Below are 15,030 nucleotides of genomic sequence, written 5' to 3'. Positions count from 1 at the left end.
TGGAGGTTATGAGTTAGTAATATGTGCCATCTCTATGAAGAAGTGACACCACCAAAAAGCTACAAGAACAGACTTATTGGTGCAATGTGCAATATACAGTATATATATATATATATATATATATATATATATATATATATATATATATATATAGTATGTGTGTGTGTTGTGAAATTTTTTTTTAGCCATAGTAAAATAAAAAAAAAAAATTAACAAAAAAATTCATGTAGGGCGGCCTAGTGGTTAGCACTGTAGCATTGCAACACTGGGGTCCTGGGTGAAAATGACATACTGACAGAGCACTTAGATTGTGAGCCCCAATGGGGGGAGTGATGATAGTGTCTGAAGTGCTGTGGAATATGATGTCGCCAAATAAGCAAAGCGTAATAAATAAATAAGAATCTAGACCTGTTATAGACCGAGTGACGTAGTCTCAGTCATTTTGAGGATAAAGACTGATAGCGAGCAGTGAACAATCCAAGCCGTGCGGTGATTTGTATGTGACAGCGCCGATACGCCGCCTGATTTACGGAAAAAAAATTATTTTTATCATAAAGAACCCGGTTAAACAATGAGATTGGGGGAAAAATCTCTATTTGGTGTTTTGTAAGAATGTGTTCTATTTGTAAATATTGATGTAACCTTGATATAATGTATATTTCTACTAGGAAATGTTATGGCCTGGTTTACATGCCATTTTACTGCCTGTATGGCTAGAAGTACAGCAGCAGATCTAGTACCGAGCACACACCAGGCTGCTGCAGCCCAGGACACCTTGTAACTCCCCCCTTGAAGTTTCCAGTTTATCCTAAGTCCACAAAAGTGAGGGGGAGGAGAAGGATGTGATGTCAGCAGCTCTCCTGTGAGCCCTGTCCCAGAGCAGCAGAGGCAGCACCACACTCCCTCCAACAACTTGTATCTCTTGTGCTTTGCTGGGACATGTCCTCCTGATTCTCTGGAGGAGGCTGTTCTGCACCATTGTTGCCACAGAGGACTCTCCTCTTAGTATAGACCATCTGGAGGGGCCATGATCCAGGATGGGGGATTGCTCTAGGACTTGTGGCTTTATTGCCTGTGGATATGTTGAGAAAGAAAAGAAAGAGGTGAAAGTCCTCATGGAGTTCTGTGTTCTACCTCAACCTAAAGGCGACAGAACCTAAACCCTAGGGAGGTAAGTGCTGGTCTAGGGGTCTGCCTGTGGATTGGGGTGGTTCTGGCATTTCTGCAGCAGTGTTTTAGATGTGCGGTTTCTTCTGCATGATCACATCTGGTCTGTATTGTTCCCACCTGGCAGGGGACAGCTCAGAGACTGATGGTTAATAATGCAGTGAAGAATTTTCATAATGTGCCAGGTCTCCACACTAGAAGGATCCAGAGGCTTGTCTTTGTCTCACCTTCCTGGGATGTCAACCACCGACTGATTGTCTTCTTAATCCGGGCGATAATCGGTATTGGAAACAAAACTGATCAAATACAAAACCCAGAAACTCATATAGTCATTAGCAGTATTTATCCAGAAGCATTTTGCACATTGATGGATTTATATTTATTACGTTCGCTTAAATAGCACCAGTATCAAGATAATGGCGGAGAAGACCCTGGTGGACCTACCTGCATGAGATCGGTCATCCATTAAGTCGCTACGGCTTGAGATAGAGCTGAATGACAAAAAAATACTCCACAACCTTGTCCCCATTGGGGCTCACACTCTACATTCACTATCAGTATGTCTGAGTATGGAAGGAAACCCATAAAATCACAGGGGGAACATACAGACAGATGTTGTCTTTGGTGGGTTTTGAATCCAGGACCCCAGGGAAGTGCTAACCACTGAGCCACTGTGCTGCCTATCATTAGCTGGAAGTATCACGTGTCTGATATCTTTGAAATAATAAACATGAAATGTACCAAATGATTAATACGTAATTTGAGCACAAATTGTCACATTTATTTTTATATTATTTATTTATATACATGATGCATTTTGGAAGGGAAAATATTTATCTTATGTACAGTGCACTAGTTATCATTTGCGTTGGGTCAGTACCTTCCCGACATTGGAATTTATGCTTTGTACTGTATATCACAGCATCATCTAAGTTTAACCAATAAATAAGACTTTAAATTGTGATTATTTGCTCCCTGGATCACCCATATATTTAATGACCTATAGGTTCAGTGCTTCTGGAGGGCAGCACGGTGGCTCAGTGGTCAGCACTGCAGCCTTGCAGTGCTGGAGTCCTGGGTTCAAATCCCACCAACGACAACAACTGCAAGGAGTTTGTATGTAGGAGTTTGTATGTTCTCCCAGTGTCTGCGTGGGTTTTCTCCCACATTCCAAAGACACACTGATATGGAATCTAGATTGTGCGCCCCATCGGGGACAGAGATGATGATGTCTGTAAAGCACTGTGGAATATGTTAGCGCGCTGTATGAGAATAAAGATCATTATCAGAGGGCGAAACGCTGTATCTCACAATTAACCGTCAGTGAAACTTTGGAATCCCACCAGCTGAACACATCTGATCCTTGTGATTTCTCAGACACGACCATTATTCCGAATGTTGGCACGTTTGGGCACCTTTTGTACTTTCGTTCCCTGCATATCGCACATTACCATGAGGCGCGGAGTGATTAAGTCTTATTAGGCTGGGTTCATACTGCGTTATGGCAGTCCGTTAACACTGCCATTAACCCCTATTATCGGGCACATCGCTAACGCATGCTATAATCGGAAAGTGCTAGCGATGTGCCGTCATTCTGTGATGGAGCCTCGGACGCGGGCTGCAGCGTCTGAGGCTCTGTCACCGCTAGTGAAGATGAAGCATCTGCGCTAGCGGCATATCATAATGAGGTCGCGTTATGCTATAGCGTTAACGCAGCCGGTCAGCGCTATGCATGGAATGGGCTGTCTTAACGCAGTATGAACCTGGCCTTAGACGTGCTCAGAGTTGAGGGAAGATCTGTAGGACTCTCTAGAGTTCCCCCCATAATTGGAGCAATGATTCAGGTGTATACATATGTCCTCTATCACTATCTGCCAGACTCAGGTTCTCTAGGGAAATGCCACCTAATGTCTTTCATTCCATGAAAAAAGGGAAAATTTTGATTCATGAGTTATTAGCAGGTGATGGGCGAGACGTAGGCCCGTAGACAAGTAGGTGACATGGGGAAGGAACGCCTGTACCCGCAGTAATCACAGCTGTGCACATCCTTTACCCACCGCTCCAATAAGTGACTGATACCTGACATCCCATTCAGTCGCCCCTGGATCGCCTTCTGCCCCCCCCACCCACATCTGTGACCTTGCTAGAGGGAATGTAACAGCAGGCTGACAAATACTGCATAGTCTGTGTCTACCAAGCCGAGAATTTGTTCTTCTACCCCCTGATTTACGAGGCAGTAATGTTAAGGTTAGTGCTTTTTGTGCTGCAGGGTACATGACACTCGTATATGCTTCTGTCTGTGGATCATCTCATTTACGACCTGTCCCTCACCTGTGTCTGCTCCCTGAATTATTGGGGGTCTTGTGGCTGGTATTATCCCCCCCCCTATGCAATGCTTTATTATGCTTTTCTTATATAGCGCCATCATATTCCACAGCACTTTACAGACATTATCCTAATGTTACATTAGTATCGTATAAACATAATATTCTGCTTGTTTTAGAAAGTTTTCTAGATTTTTTTTGTTACCTTTTTTTTATGCAGGAGCAAAGAGAATAAAAGGGTTAAAGCAGGCCTCAGATTTGAGACTTTCTAGTTACTGGGTGGAAGTAGCAAGTCCTGGCAGTTACTGGATCTAGGACTCTAGGCGTATGCTTTTGTATTCACACAGGGCTATAATCTTCCAGCAGCCACATGGCTCCTGCAGCTTTTACACAGGCTGCACTTTAGTTTACTGTGCCAAGAGAAAATAGTTCCTAGCCTGGGCCTCAGCACATGGAGTGTGATGTGTCTGTCCATGAGTGGTGGGGGAGGGGAGAGCAAAGAAAGAAAGACAAGAGTCCAAGACCACCATGCTGGACCAGCAATATGTAGAACTTTTAAAAATGTGGTCAGGTCCTCCAGAACGGGAAGAGTATGGGGGTGGGCAGCAAAGCTTACGCTCTAGATCTCATAAAGTGGGGGAGGTTCGTATCAGGCACAATAATGTGTCCTTGTGGAAATTGTGCAGTACTTTTCTGGGATCGCCTGGAGGAAGAGGAAAGGTGGAATTAAACATGCATGCCTCCAGTGACAAGAAAACTGATGCCCTGAGATAGAGCCTGGTGGATGAGGGCTGTTTGCTGGGGCGCAGACAGATATGTTGGCCAGAGCCCCAGGTCTGAGTGGTGGTGGGGGGATTGCTGTTGGCTCTGATCCCAGTGAATGGGGGCAGGGACAAGACTTCATGAGCTGGGAAAGAACAGGAGGCTCCCTTTAGGGTGGAGAGAAAGAAATGAAAACCTTTATTACCTCTGCATGGCTCCAACAATGCAGGACACAGTGTTACCCGATCTGCTCGCACTATATAGGGTACAATGGAAAGTCTAATTGCATCATTAACCTATTCATTGCTGGAGGGGCATGTAAACAAGAAACAAAAGGGGGCAGTCTCCGCACAGTGCAAATGCATGGGCAACAGTCTGAACGGAGATTATGGCACGATGGAAGATTTCGAGCAATAATTAATGACTTTTATAGCCATGTCATTGGGCTTTATATGTGCATTATTATCCTGTGGCGTCACAGCTGTTGGAGAACTAAAAGTCCCAAGTAGGCTGTTTATTGCACATGTGCAGAGCCCTGCTGTTGCCCTAATTAGACCACAGAGCTAATGATTTATTTTTCCCTTTTTTTTTTAAATTTAAAAGTCCAAGAAAACAATTGTTAATTGAATATGCCGGCTTCTTCACTCTCCCGACAATCCATTGTCTGCGGCCCCCATACACATTAGACTGTCAGCCAAACCCAACCAACCCAAAATGTGTCTGAGCCGGGGCAATCAGATAAGTGGGATCCTTCTGTCCCCGGATAAAAGAGAGGTCCCTGTACACATTACATTGGAATGTTGTCCGAACCCATTGATATTGGTGTGTTTAGCCGACATTAGTCTGATATGTATGGGGGCCTCACATATTACCTTAACAAATGCTGGGGGGGCTTTTACGATTACACAATATGATACAAATGCCATATTTTCACATATACTTATGCCAGATAACTGGAGTAAATACATTAAAGTGAACCTGATCCTCGGGCAGCATGTATCAGACACTGGCTCTATGATCTCAGCCATATATGTTTGACATTGAAATATCACAGCATTTCAGCAAAACCAGTTCAATAGCTGCTGGGGACTGAACTGTGCTGGAGAATAGTCGGAAAGTTGGGGACCGAGCCGTGGTGGGGACCGAGCCGTGGTGGGGACCGAGCCGTGGTGGAGACTAGTTGGAAAGGCAGGGACCGAACCTTGCTGGAGACTTGTCGGAAAGGCCGGGACTGAACCTTGCTGGAGACTAGTCGGAAAGGCAGGGACTAAGCCGTGCTGGAGACTAGTTGGAAAGTTGGGGACCGAGCCGTTCTGAAGACTGGTTGGAAAGGTGGGGACTGAGCCGTTCTCGAGACTAGTCAGAAAGTGGGGACTGAGCTGTGCTGGAGACTAGATGGAAAAGTGGGGACCGAACCGTGCTGGAAACTAGTTGGAAACGCGGGGACTGAACCTTGTTGGAGACTAGTCGGAAATGCAGGGCCCGAGCCGTTCTGGAGACTAGTTGGAAAGGTGAGGACTGAGCCATGCTGGAGACTGTTTGGAAATGTGGGGACCGAGCTATGCTGTCGACTAGTCGGAAAGGCAGGGACCAAGCTGTGCTGGAGACTAGTCGGAAAGTTGGGGACCGAACCTTGCTGGAGACTAGTCTGAAAGGCGGGTCCCTGCCAGCTTCTCCCCGCCTGCTGCCAGTGACTGACAGGTCTCTATACAACAGTAGACATAAGCAAAATAACAAAACAAATAAAGGAGTGCACATAGGGTGAGTACGTAACGGTAACAAAGCAGATCCACATAAATTAGGAGTGCTCACCTTCAGAGGTTGTGCCAGGTGAGTACAGCCCCACTGATAGTTACTACACGATACAGCTATTATTTTGCATCCACGGATGAGCTTGCCAAAGGACAAAGCCAAATGGTATTCAAGCGTTGGGTAATTCCCAATTAAACTCCAAAACAGACCTGGCACATGGTGGTTTAATACATGCGCTCAGGGAGAGACCTGTCACTCCAGGGCAGCGGATAGGGTGGCCTTCGGCTGTTGAATTGTGTTTTCCTCTGACATGTTGCAGCGTTTCTGTGTTAAACATATATGGCTGAGATCATCCGTTCAGTGACTGATACAGGCTGCCTTATCCACAGTCAGCATATATCAGCTTTCTTTTAATAGGTTTTTCCTGTAGAAGAAATTAACATTATAATCAGATTTCTGTTTAGTTTTGCTCTTTTGTGTATTGGAGCTGAGGGAACCTGTTTAGTAATAATTGCATCGTGATTCATTTTTCATATCTCGCTTGACCAAACATAGGTGTGCAACCTCTTGTTAGAAAAGCGCTACGTTCCTGTGTTGGATTGCATGGCTGCTGTCAATAAGCAAATAATTGATAGCTCACCACTGGCCCTGCTATGTCGGGCCTATTGATCTGTTTCTTGCGAACGCACACCTTTTTCCTCTTATCTCGTATTTGGTTGCTGTGGAAATAAGTCAGATGAGGAAAATAGACTAAAGGTGCGAAAATAAAGTGTATTGTTACAGTATGGTAATGTATCAGCAGTTCCAGAGTGACATAAGGGCTTGTTTGCAGCGGCTGAGGACGGCTATTAAATGATCGGCTACATGTTTGCTGAATTGAAGTGGTTTAATTAAATAGCTTGTACCTAGGGGCCGACCGCACGTCTGATGCACATAGAACAATGGGTAATAGATTGCGATGTAGCACGTCCTGTTTACACAGAACAAGTTTAAAGCACCACTCCAGCAATTTTTTTTTCACTCAAGCTCTGGAGTGGTGCCACTAATATATATACTTACCAGCCACCGTCTTCAGCTTTTCCCAGCGCCGCTGCAGTCCCAGAGGCAGATTCTCATGCTGATCATTGTCCGGCCCATAGATCTTAACAGCTCATTTACATATTAAGAAAAACGTTTGTTTCTCTGGAATAAGATATTGTATCGTACATATCAAGGTATCATTTTATTCAGCTTTCTATGACCTACATGACCATATAGACAGCTCAGGAGGGGTAGTCCTATTGACAGATTCCCTTTGAAGCACGGATGCCAACCTCAAATACACAGTGGACCAAAATTAAAATCTTGGACAAAGTCGCGGGCCAACCTTGATATTTATTAAAAAAAAGTCTACAGTACAATTTAGGAAGTTTTCCCTTATCAAATATAATGAGGACCTTTTTCATATGGAAACAAACTAAAAGGGGTTGTCCCATGAGCAAAGTACATTTTAATTAATAGATATTAGAATAAAATATGGGAATAATATGTTATGTAAAAAGCATATGGCCCAATTACCTAAATTAAGTATGTAATAACAAAGGATAAAAAACCTTAATACGGGTAATAAAGTATGATGCCATCAAAAGTGCCCCCAAACACGGTATGATACTGTCATGAGTGTGTCATGCCAACCTTTCAGATCCGGGGACAGAAGATCTCTATGTATTGTTAATCACAGATCTTCCATTTAGACCAGTGTTTCCCCACTCCAGTCCTCACAGCCCCCAACATGTCATGTTTTCAGGATTTCCTTAGTATTTCACAGGTGATGGAAATATCGTCAAGGCATCAGGAATTCTCACATGTATAACACTATCGAAATCCTGAAAACATGACCTGTTGGGGTCCGTGAAGACTGGAGTTTGGGAACCACTGATGTATTTAGATCCCATATTAAATTAATTTTGGTTTCCTTTGGTGCTGAAGAGGTTAACCCTTTCTGTGCTGATCAGAAACAGGCAGCTCCATCTCGGCTTCTTCTGATCTGGTCATTAACTCTTCCTATAAAACTTGGCAAGACCCTCTCTGTCCTGATGGTGAAAGTCCTCTTTCTTGTTCTTAGTAGATGCTGTGCTGTGTGCTAAAGCTAAAAAGTTGAAGATTGGAGTTGTGGTGTTCTGTAGTTTTCTGTTGTACATGTATATTTGTCTCCTGGTCCCCTTTTCCCATTTAGTTTATTCATCCCAGTCCCTATCCTCCTCCGTATGGTTGGTTAGTGCTTTTGTATGATAGAAATTTTCTGTTATCCAAGTTTTGTCTTTTTGCCTGTTTTACCTTTCATTTCTGTCCCATTCCTCATAGGGTGGGTGAGGGGCAGATTAGGGTTTTTGCAGGAGCACGGTAAGGTCAGAGACTGGGGTCTCTACCTTTTTAAGAGTACCCACGGGACAGGGATAGTTAGGGTCCCTGCTCTAGGGACAGTTTAAGACCTCTTTTTCTTACTGAAGACTGTCACAGCATGACAGTTACCCCCCACAGTGAATTCGTCTACAGTACCCTTCACACGCATGATATGATGACGCTACTGTACCACTCTCCCTCATTCAACTTAAAAAAGAGTGGTGACCCCATCGCAATATCTTCAACTGTAATCATCACCCAGCCCTCCATACAGTATAATAATGACCAGAAAAGTGCTCCATACGGTATAATGGCCCCACATACTGCTCAGTTCAGTATAATAGGCCTCTGATAGTGTTCTTTAAAGTATAATGGGGCCCACATAGTGCTCCATACAGTATAGTGGAACCACATAGTGCTCCATATAGTATAATGGGCCCCACCTAGTGCTCCATACGGTATAGTGGAACCACATAATGCTCCATACAGTATAATGGGCCCCATATAGTTCTCCATATAGTATAATGGGCCCCACATAGTGCTCCATACGGTATAATGATTGGAGAGTGAGCGTCAGTTGATGCTCCTTCCTCCATCACTGCTTTCAACTGTATCTGAGTATAGGATGCTGATATAGTTGAAAGCGCGATGTCGGGCCATTTACACTCGGGGGGGGACACGTCTGACGTCACGTGCCAAATATACACATCCTGTGAATCGGACTTGGCCATCTGACCAGAGTTGGACATAGGAGCTTTAAGGCATTTTATCCCTCTCATTATATTTCTTTATTTTAGTTTCACAGTGAAACATCACATTTTATAAATAATGCCATTCCTCTCTGTCTTATCTCAATAGGTGCAGATATAGATGATCATTCATAGGCTTTGTTTGACAATAGCAATACTAATAGTAATAATATGTTTAGAATATTTTATGCAGTAACTCAATATTGATTCAGTCACACCAGTTTCTGCCCCAAGAGTTTACATTATACAGTAGTTTTTCACAGAGCTACAAAGCAAACACGAACTACATCATACTGGTGATTCTCTGGAAAGACTGATAAGTTATCAACATGTGTTATAAATAGGAGGAAATTTTAATGCCCACTGGTAACTACTTAATCCAAGTATAAAACCATAGGGTAGATGTGTTGCAGATATTAAAATCTGTTTAATTCATCTGAATGGGCTTGTTTTTGCTGAAATCACACATATTTCAATTCCTACTTTAAAGGGTTGTCCACTACTAGCACACCCCTTCACATACCCCATGCTTGGCCCTGATAAAGTAAAAAAGCTTATTTTCACCTCACGTTCCGTCGACGTTCCTGCAGTGTTGGCACTCGCTGTCCCCGGGGTTCTCGTGTGGTTGTTGTGACATGTGAACCCAGAGCCAAATCAACGCTGACATCACTGTACCAGCCTTTTGTTGGATTGAATATGAAGAGGAAGTCCAGTCTGAAGATAATCTCTGACTTCCTCTTCATGTTCAATTCGACAGCTCACATGTCACAACAACCACTTTGGAGCCCCAAGCAGGGCTGTGGAGTCGGTAAGCCAAACCTGCGACTCCGACTCCGACTCCTCAATTTCCCTTACACCGACTCCAACTCCGACTCCGACTCCCACACATATTGCTTATATTTAAGTGAAAAATGTATTGTAGTACAATGTGAACCTCAGACATTTAATCATTTTTATGATCCAATAATCAAGATGTTTAGATAGAACAGAATATATATTGGTGTACTACCCGGTTTTCATTCTTTTTGGTACAGATACGATATGGATAGACAGATATGGATAAATGGATATATAGATAGAGCAGATTTCTAATCTGCTTTTGCTATTGAAGACATTATCTATGAGCTCAAAAACCTTTCAGGTGATGCAGTTTTTTAAAAAGATGATCAGCTTTTGCAGCTAAAAAACGTATCCTCAAAAAACACAGGAAAAACGTTGTGTGTGAATGTAGCCTTAGATCAGGAATATAACAGCCATTTATAGGACATTTCATAACTTTCCCAAACTCCTATGAAAAAATATTCAGCACATCCTGCATTGAATTACTGTACCCAATTTATTATATATTTTAGGAGTCGGAGTCGGTCCATTTTATACCGACTCCAACTCCGACTCCGACTCCACCAAAATGAGCACCGACTCCGACTCCGACTCCACAGCCCTGGCCCCAAGGAGAATGAGTGCTGACACCGCAGAAACGAGGTTGGCACGGGAGGTGAGTATAGGTTTTTGGCTTTTTTTTATTGGGGCCAAATGTGGGGTATGACAAGGAGGTGCCCAAGTAGTGGACAACTTCCTTAAAGGAGTTTTCTTAAGTTTTAAAGTTGTCCCTTATGGGTTAGGGATAACTTTCCGATCACTGTGGTTCTGAATGCTGGGTGCTCAAGCGAACCCTAGAACTGGGGATCTGAAAAGCCCATGGGAATGGAGCTCTGGTTACTCAAGTGCACTGCTGCTTTATTCACTCTTAATGGGTGCACGGTAGAATACCAATGGTTGCGCTAGGATGGTCTTCAGCACTCCAATTAGAATGAAAGGAGCGGCAGTGCACATGTTCTACTATTGGGGACAATGCACCTTCCAGCTGCTAAACACTGGTGGGGTCAAGAGTCGGATTTCCACTGATTAGTGTATAGGAAAAGCCATCAATAAAGACAATAACATATAAAAAAGTCCCATCAAAATACCCAAGATGGTGTAAAATTACAGTCTCACCCTTCCACTAGCTCACTGGGATTAGAGCAGCTGCAATTTTGGGTTTCCAGGACCAAATACCACCTGTGGAACCCTGCTTTTGGCGGGCACCCACAGAGAGTAGCTAATGACAAGCTTAGGAAGCTGACAGTCCATTGAGGTATGTGGCCAGGTGACCGGATGGTCCCAACCTGACTTGCCTGAACATCTCCATGGAGCCAGGTGACCAGATGGTCCCAACCTGGATTCTCCAAATATATTGATGGGGTCAGGTGACCAGTGGATCCCAGCCTGGTTTACCCAGATGTATCCATGGGTGACTGAATGGTCCTAACCTGGCTTTTATAAACTTATCCATGGGGGGGTCACTGAAAGTCAATGGAGCAGATCTGTATTCTTTCAGCTGGGGTAATTGTCTCCTAAACTGACATCCTGTAGAATGCTCAATCAAGAGGGACACAGATATGCCAATGTTGTCTTGGTAAAGTGTTCCTTTATGGAGTCACGGTGTCCTGGCTGTTGTTCTGTCAAGTCTTTCTGATACGGAGGCATATCCCCCCTTATATAGTTCACAACTGTCCTTCAAGCCATCATCCTGAGGTCAAGGGGAAGGTGTGATGAAATTAACTTGTATTGTTTGAGTATTTAATCAATCTGCCTAATTTGTCTTCCACTCTTTTGCATGTTAACAAACTAGCTGGCCTGGTACAATGTGTAATCAACATATTAAGAACATCTGTTTTTCAATTACCCTAAGTTCCAACAAACATAAACTCAAAAATAAATAAACTGGAGCAGTGGGCAGCAACTAACAGAATGGTTTTTAACAGGGAAAAATGAAAAGTACTACATCTGGGCAATAAAAATGAAAAAAAAAAAAACATATACACAATGGGAGGAATAGGGCTAAGCAACAGCACATGTGAAAAAGACTTGAGTATACTAATAGATCATAAACTGAACATGAGTCAACAGTGTGATGCAGCAGCAAAAAAGGCAAATACAATTCTGGCATGTATTAATAGAAGCATAAAGTCTAGATCACGTGAAGTCATTATTGTCCTCTATTCCTCTTTGGTCAGACCTCATTTGGAATACTGTGCCCAGTTTTGGGCACCACATTTTAAAAAAAACATCAATAAACTGGAGCAAGTTCAGAGTAGAGCGACCAGAATGGTGACTGGTCTGCAAACCATGTCCTATGAGGAACGGTTACAGAATTTGGGAATGTTTAGTTTGCAAAAAAGAATATGAGAGAAGACTTAATAGCTGTCAACAAATATCTAAAGGGCTGTCACATTGTAGAAGGATCATCTTTATTCTCATTTGCACAAGGAAAGGCTAGAAGCAATGGGATGAAACTGAATGGGAGGAGACACAGATTAGATATTAGAAAAAACATTTTGACAGGGTGATCAATGGGTGGAACAGGCTGCCACGAGAAGTGGGGAGTTCTCCTTCAATTGATGTCTTAAAGCAGAGGCTAGACAGACATCTATCTGGGATGATTTAGTGAATCCTGCTTTGAGCAGGAAGTTGGACTAGATGACCAGAGGTCCCTTCCAACTCTACCATTCTATGAAAATTCAATATCCAGGCTCATACGAACAACAGTCTGTGTTTCTTGATTAACCAAAGAAAGCAACACACACATTCAATAGTCAACATAAAGATAATAGCCTATGTCTCCTGGCCTACTGAAAATAGACATCTGGATAATTGGCATTAAATGCTGTGTCGTCACAACCTCTTTAAGAACAAAGTAAACCTAACCATTGAATAATTTGCAGGCATAGCTATCTTTCTATATTTTAAGGTGACTGATGACTTTAGTTCTGCCAGGAAATATCCTGGATGGAGTTTGGCACACCATGATTTGTATATTAATATATTCCTTCACCCCGGGTAGTTATATAGTTTGTGTTACATACTAGGATACAGTGATAAACTGTCTCTTCATCTTTCAGTTTGGTCCACTATTTCTCTTAATTTGGTTTTATGAAGTATTTTACTGGTAGTTTGCCAAACATAGAATCTATTCTGAGGATGCTTTGCTGTAGGCCAAAGCTTTTGTTAAAAGAGCACATATCAATACTCTTGGTCTTGAAAAAAAAAAGTGGATTCTGAATCCGGCTGATGAAAATGCATTAGGAAGCCCGGGACAGGCTTGTGTGTTCTGTGTCACACTTGTCTAATTTTATACTGTAATTTCCTTTAATTTTTCACTTTTGTATCCAATAGCTAAGAATCCTATGGGAATTCTGAAGATGTAGATAAATAAATATTACACGAAGGACACCATCAGCACGCAACTTTATGCCCCTACTCAAAATGCATCACTTTCCATCTGTACATTAGTGCTTGTATTATACATACAGGTATATCATTATATAAGGACCTAATTTTGGCTATAAATCTTCAGTCCTGTATTTTTTTCAGCACAATCACATAAGATTATTTCATAGATAAACATATAGTTAGTACACTTGTGTTCAAAAGTTTACATACCCGGCAGAATTTTTGCTTTCTTGGCCTTTTTTCAGAGAATATGAATGATAACACAAAAACATTTTCTCCACTCATGATTAGTGGTTGGGTGAAGCCATTTATTGTCAAACTACTGTGTTTTCTCTTTTTAAATCATAAGGACAACACAAAACATCCAAATGACCCTGATCAAAAGTTTGCATACCACATTACTTAATACCGTGTATTGCCCTCTCTAACATCAATGACAGCTTGAAGTCTTTTGTGGTAGTTGTGGATGAGGTTCTTTAATTTCTCACATTGTAAAGCTGCCCACTCTTCTTAGCAAAAAGCCTCCAGTTCTTGTAAGTTCCTGGGCTGCTAGGCATGAACTGCACGCTTGAGATCTCCCCAGAGTGGCTCAATGATATTGAGGTCAGGAGACTGAGATGGCCACTCCAGAACTTTCACTTTGTTCTGCTTTAACCAATGACACGTTGACTTGGCCTTGTGTTTTGGATTGTTGTCATGTTGGAACGTCCAAGTACATCCCATGCGCAGCTTCCAGGCTGATGATTGCAAAATTGCCTTCAGTATTTGCTGATAACGTGCTGCATTTATTTTTCATTCAACTTTGGCCAAGTTTCCTGTGCTTTTGTAGCTCACACACACCCACAGCGTCATTTAGGTCTCATTACTCCAAATTACCTTGTTCCAGAAGTTTTGAGGCTTGTCTCTGTGCTGTTTGGTGTATTGTAGATACTTTGTGGCATTTGCGCAGTAATGGCTTTTTTCTGATGACTTGACCATACAGCCCATTTGTCTTCAAGTGCCTCCTTATTGTGCATCTTGAAACAGCCACACTGCTAGCTTTCAGAGAGTTCTGTATTTTAGCAGTTGTGGATGAAATTTTTGTTGGTCTACCTGACCGTGATTTAGTTTTTAAAGAGCCCCTGATTTTCCATTTGTTAATCACAATTAGAACGCTGCTGACTGACATTATCAAATCCTTGGATATCTTTGTGTATCCCTTTCCTGTTTTATACAGTTCAACTACCTTTTCCCGTAGATCCGTTGACAAATCTTTTGCTTTCCCCATGACTAGCAATCCAGAAACGTCAGTGGCTGGATGAAATATGCAAGAGTTTGTCTGGATCCCAGAAACTCACTCAGCTTTTATGCACACACACACTGATTACAAGCAAACAGGTCATAGGTGACCACTAATCATGAGTGGAGAAAAAGTTTTAGTGTTATCATTCATATTCTCTGAAAAAAGGCAAAGAAAGCAAAAATTCTGCCAGGGTTTGTAAACTTTTGAGCACAACTGTAAATAAGAGTGAGAGCATTGGTCTTGGAAAGAAAAACCTCATGAATGCATATAATGTGAAATACAGTATATGTGGTCCAAATCTTTGATAGTTCACAAAAAAATTGTGAATAATATAAAACCT

General features: G+C 42.4%; 1 protein-coding gene across 6 annotated transcripts in view; it reads left to right on the top strand.

The window, feature by feature from the left end:
• FAT1 (FAT atypical cadherin 1) overlaps positions 1-15,030 on the top strand; it is a 331,353-nt gene that overhangs the window by 67,676 nt on the left and 248,647 nt on the right. For 2 of the 6 annotated variants that reach the window (XM_073578892.1, XM_073578875.1), the window contains exon 1: positions 772-1,171. The exons of 1 other annotated variant lie outside the window; for it this stretch is intronic. The gene's annotated coding sequence lies outside the window, so the exon portion shown is untranslated. Of the gene's footprint in view, positions 1-130; positions 1,172-15,030 lie in introns of those variants that run through there. 3 more of the 6 variants (XM_073578915.1, XR_012232847.1, XM_073578902.1) reach the window with 3 other exon arrangements.

This window comes from Dendrobates tinctorius, unplaced genomic scaffold, assembly GCF_039654945.1.
Source record: "Dendrobates tinctorius isolate UK_male_01 unplaced genomic scaffold, ASM3965494v1 ptg000008l, whole genome shotgun sequence".
NCBI lineage: Eukaryota > Metazoa > Chordata > Amphibia > Anura > Dendrobatidae > Dendrobates > Dendrobates tinctorius.
The sequence above is the reverse complement of the archived record's forward strand: the minus strand, read 5'-3'. Positions and strand labels throughout refer to the sequence as shown.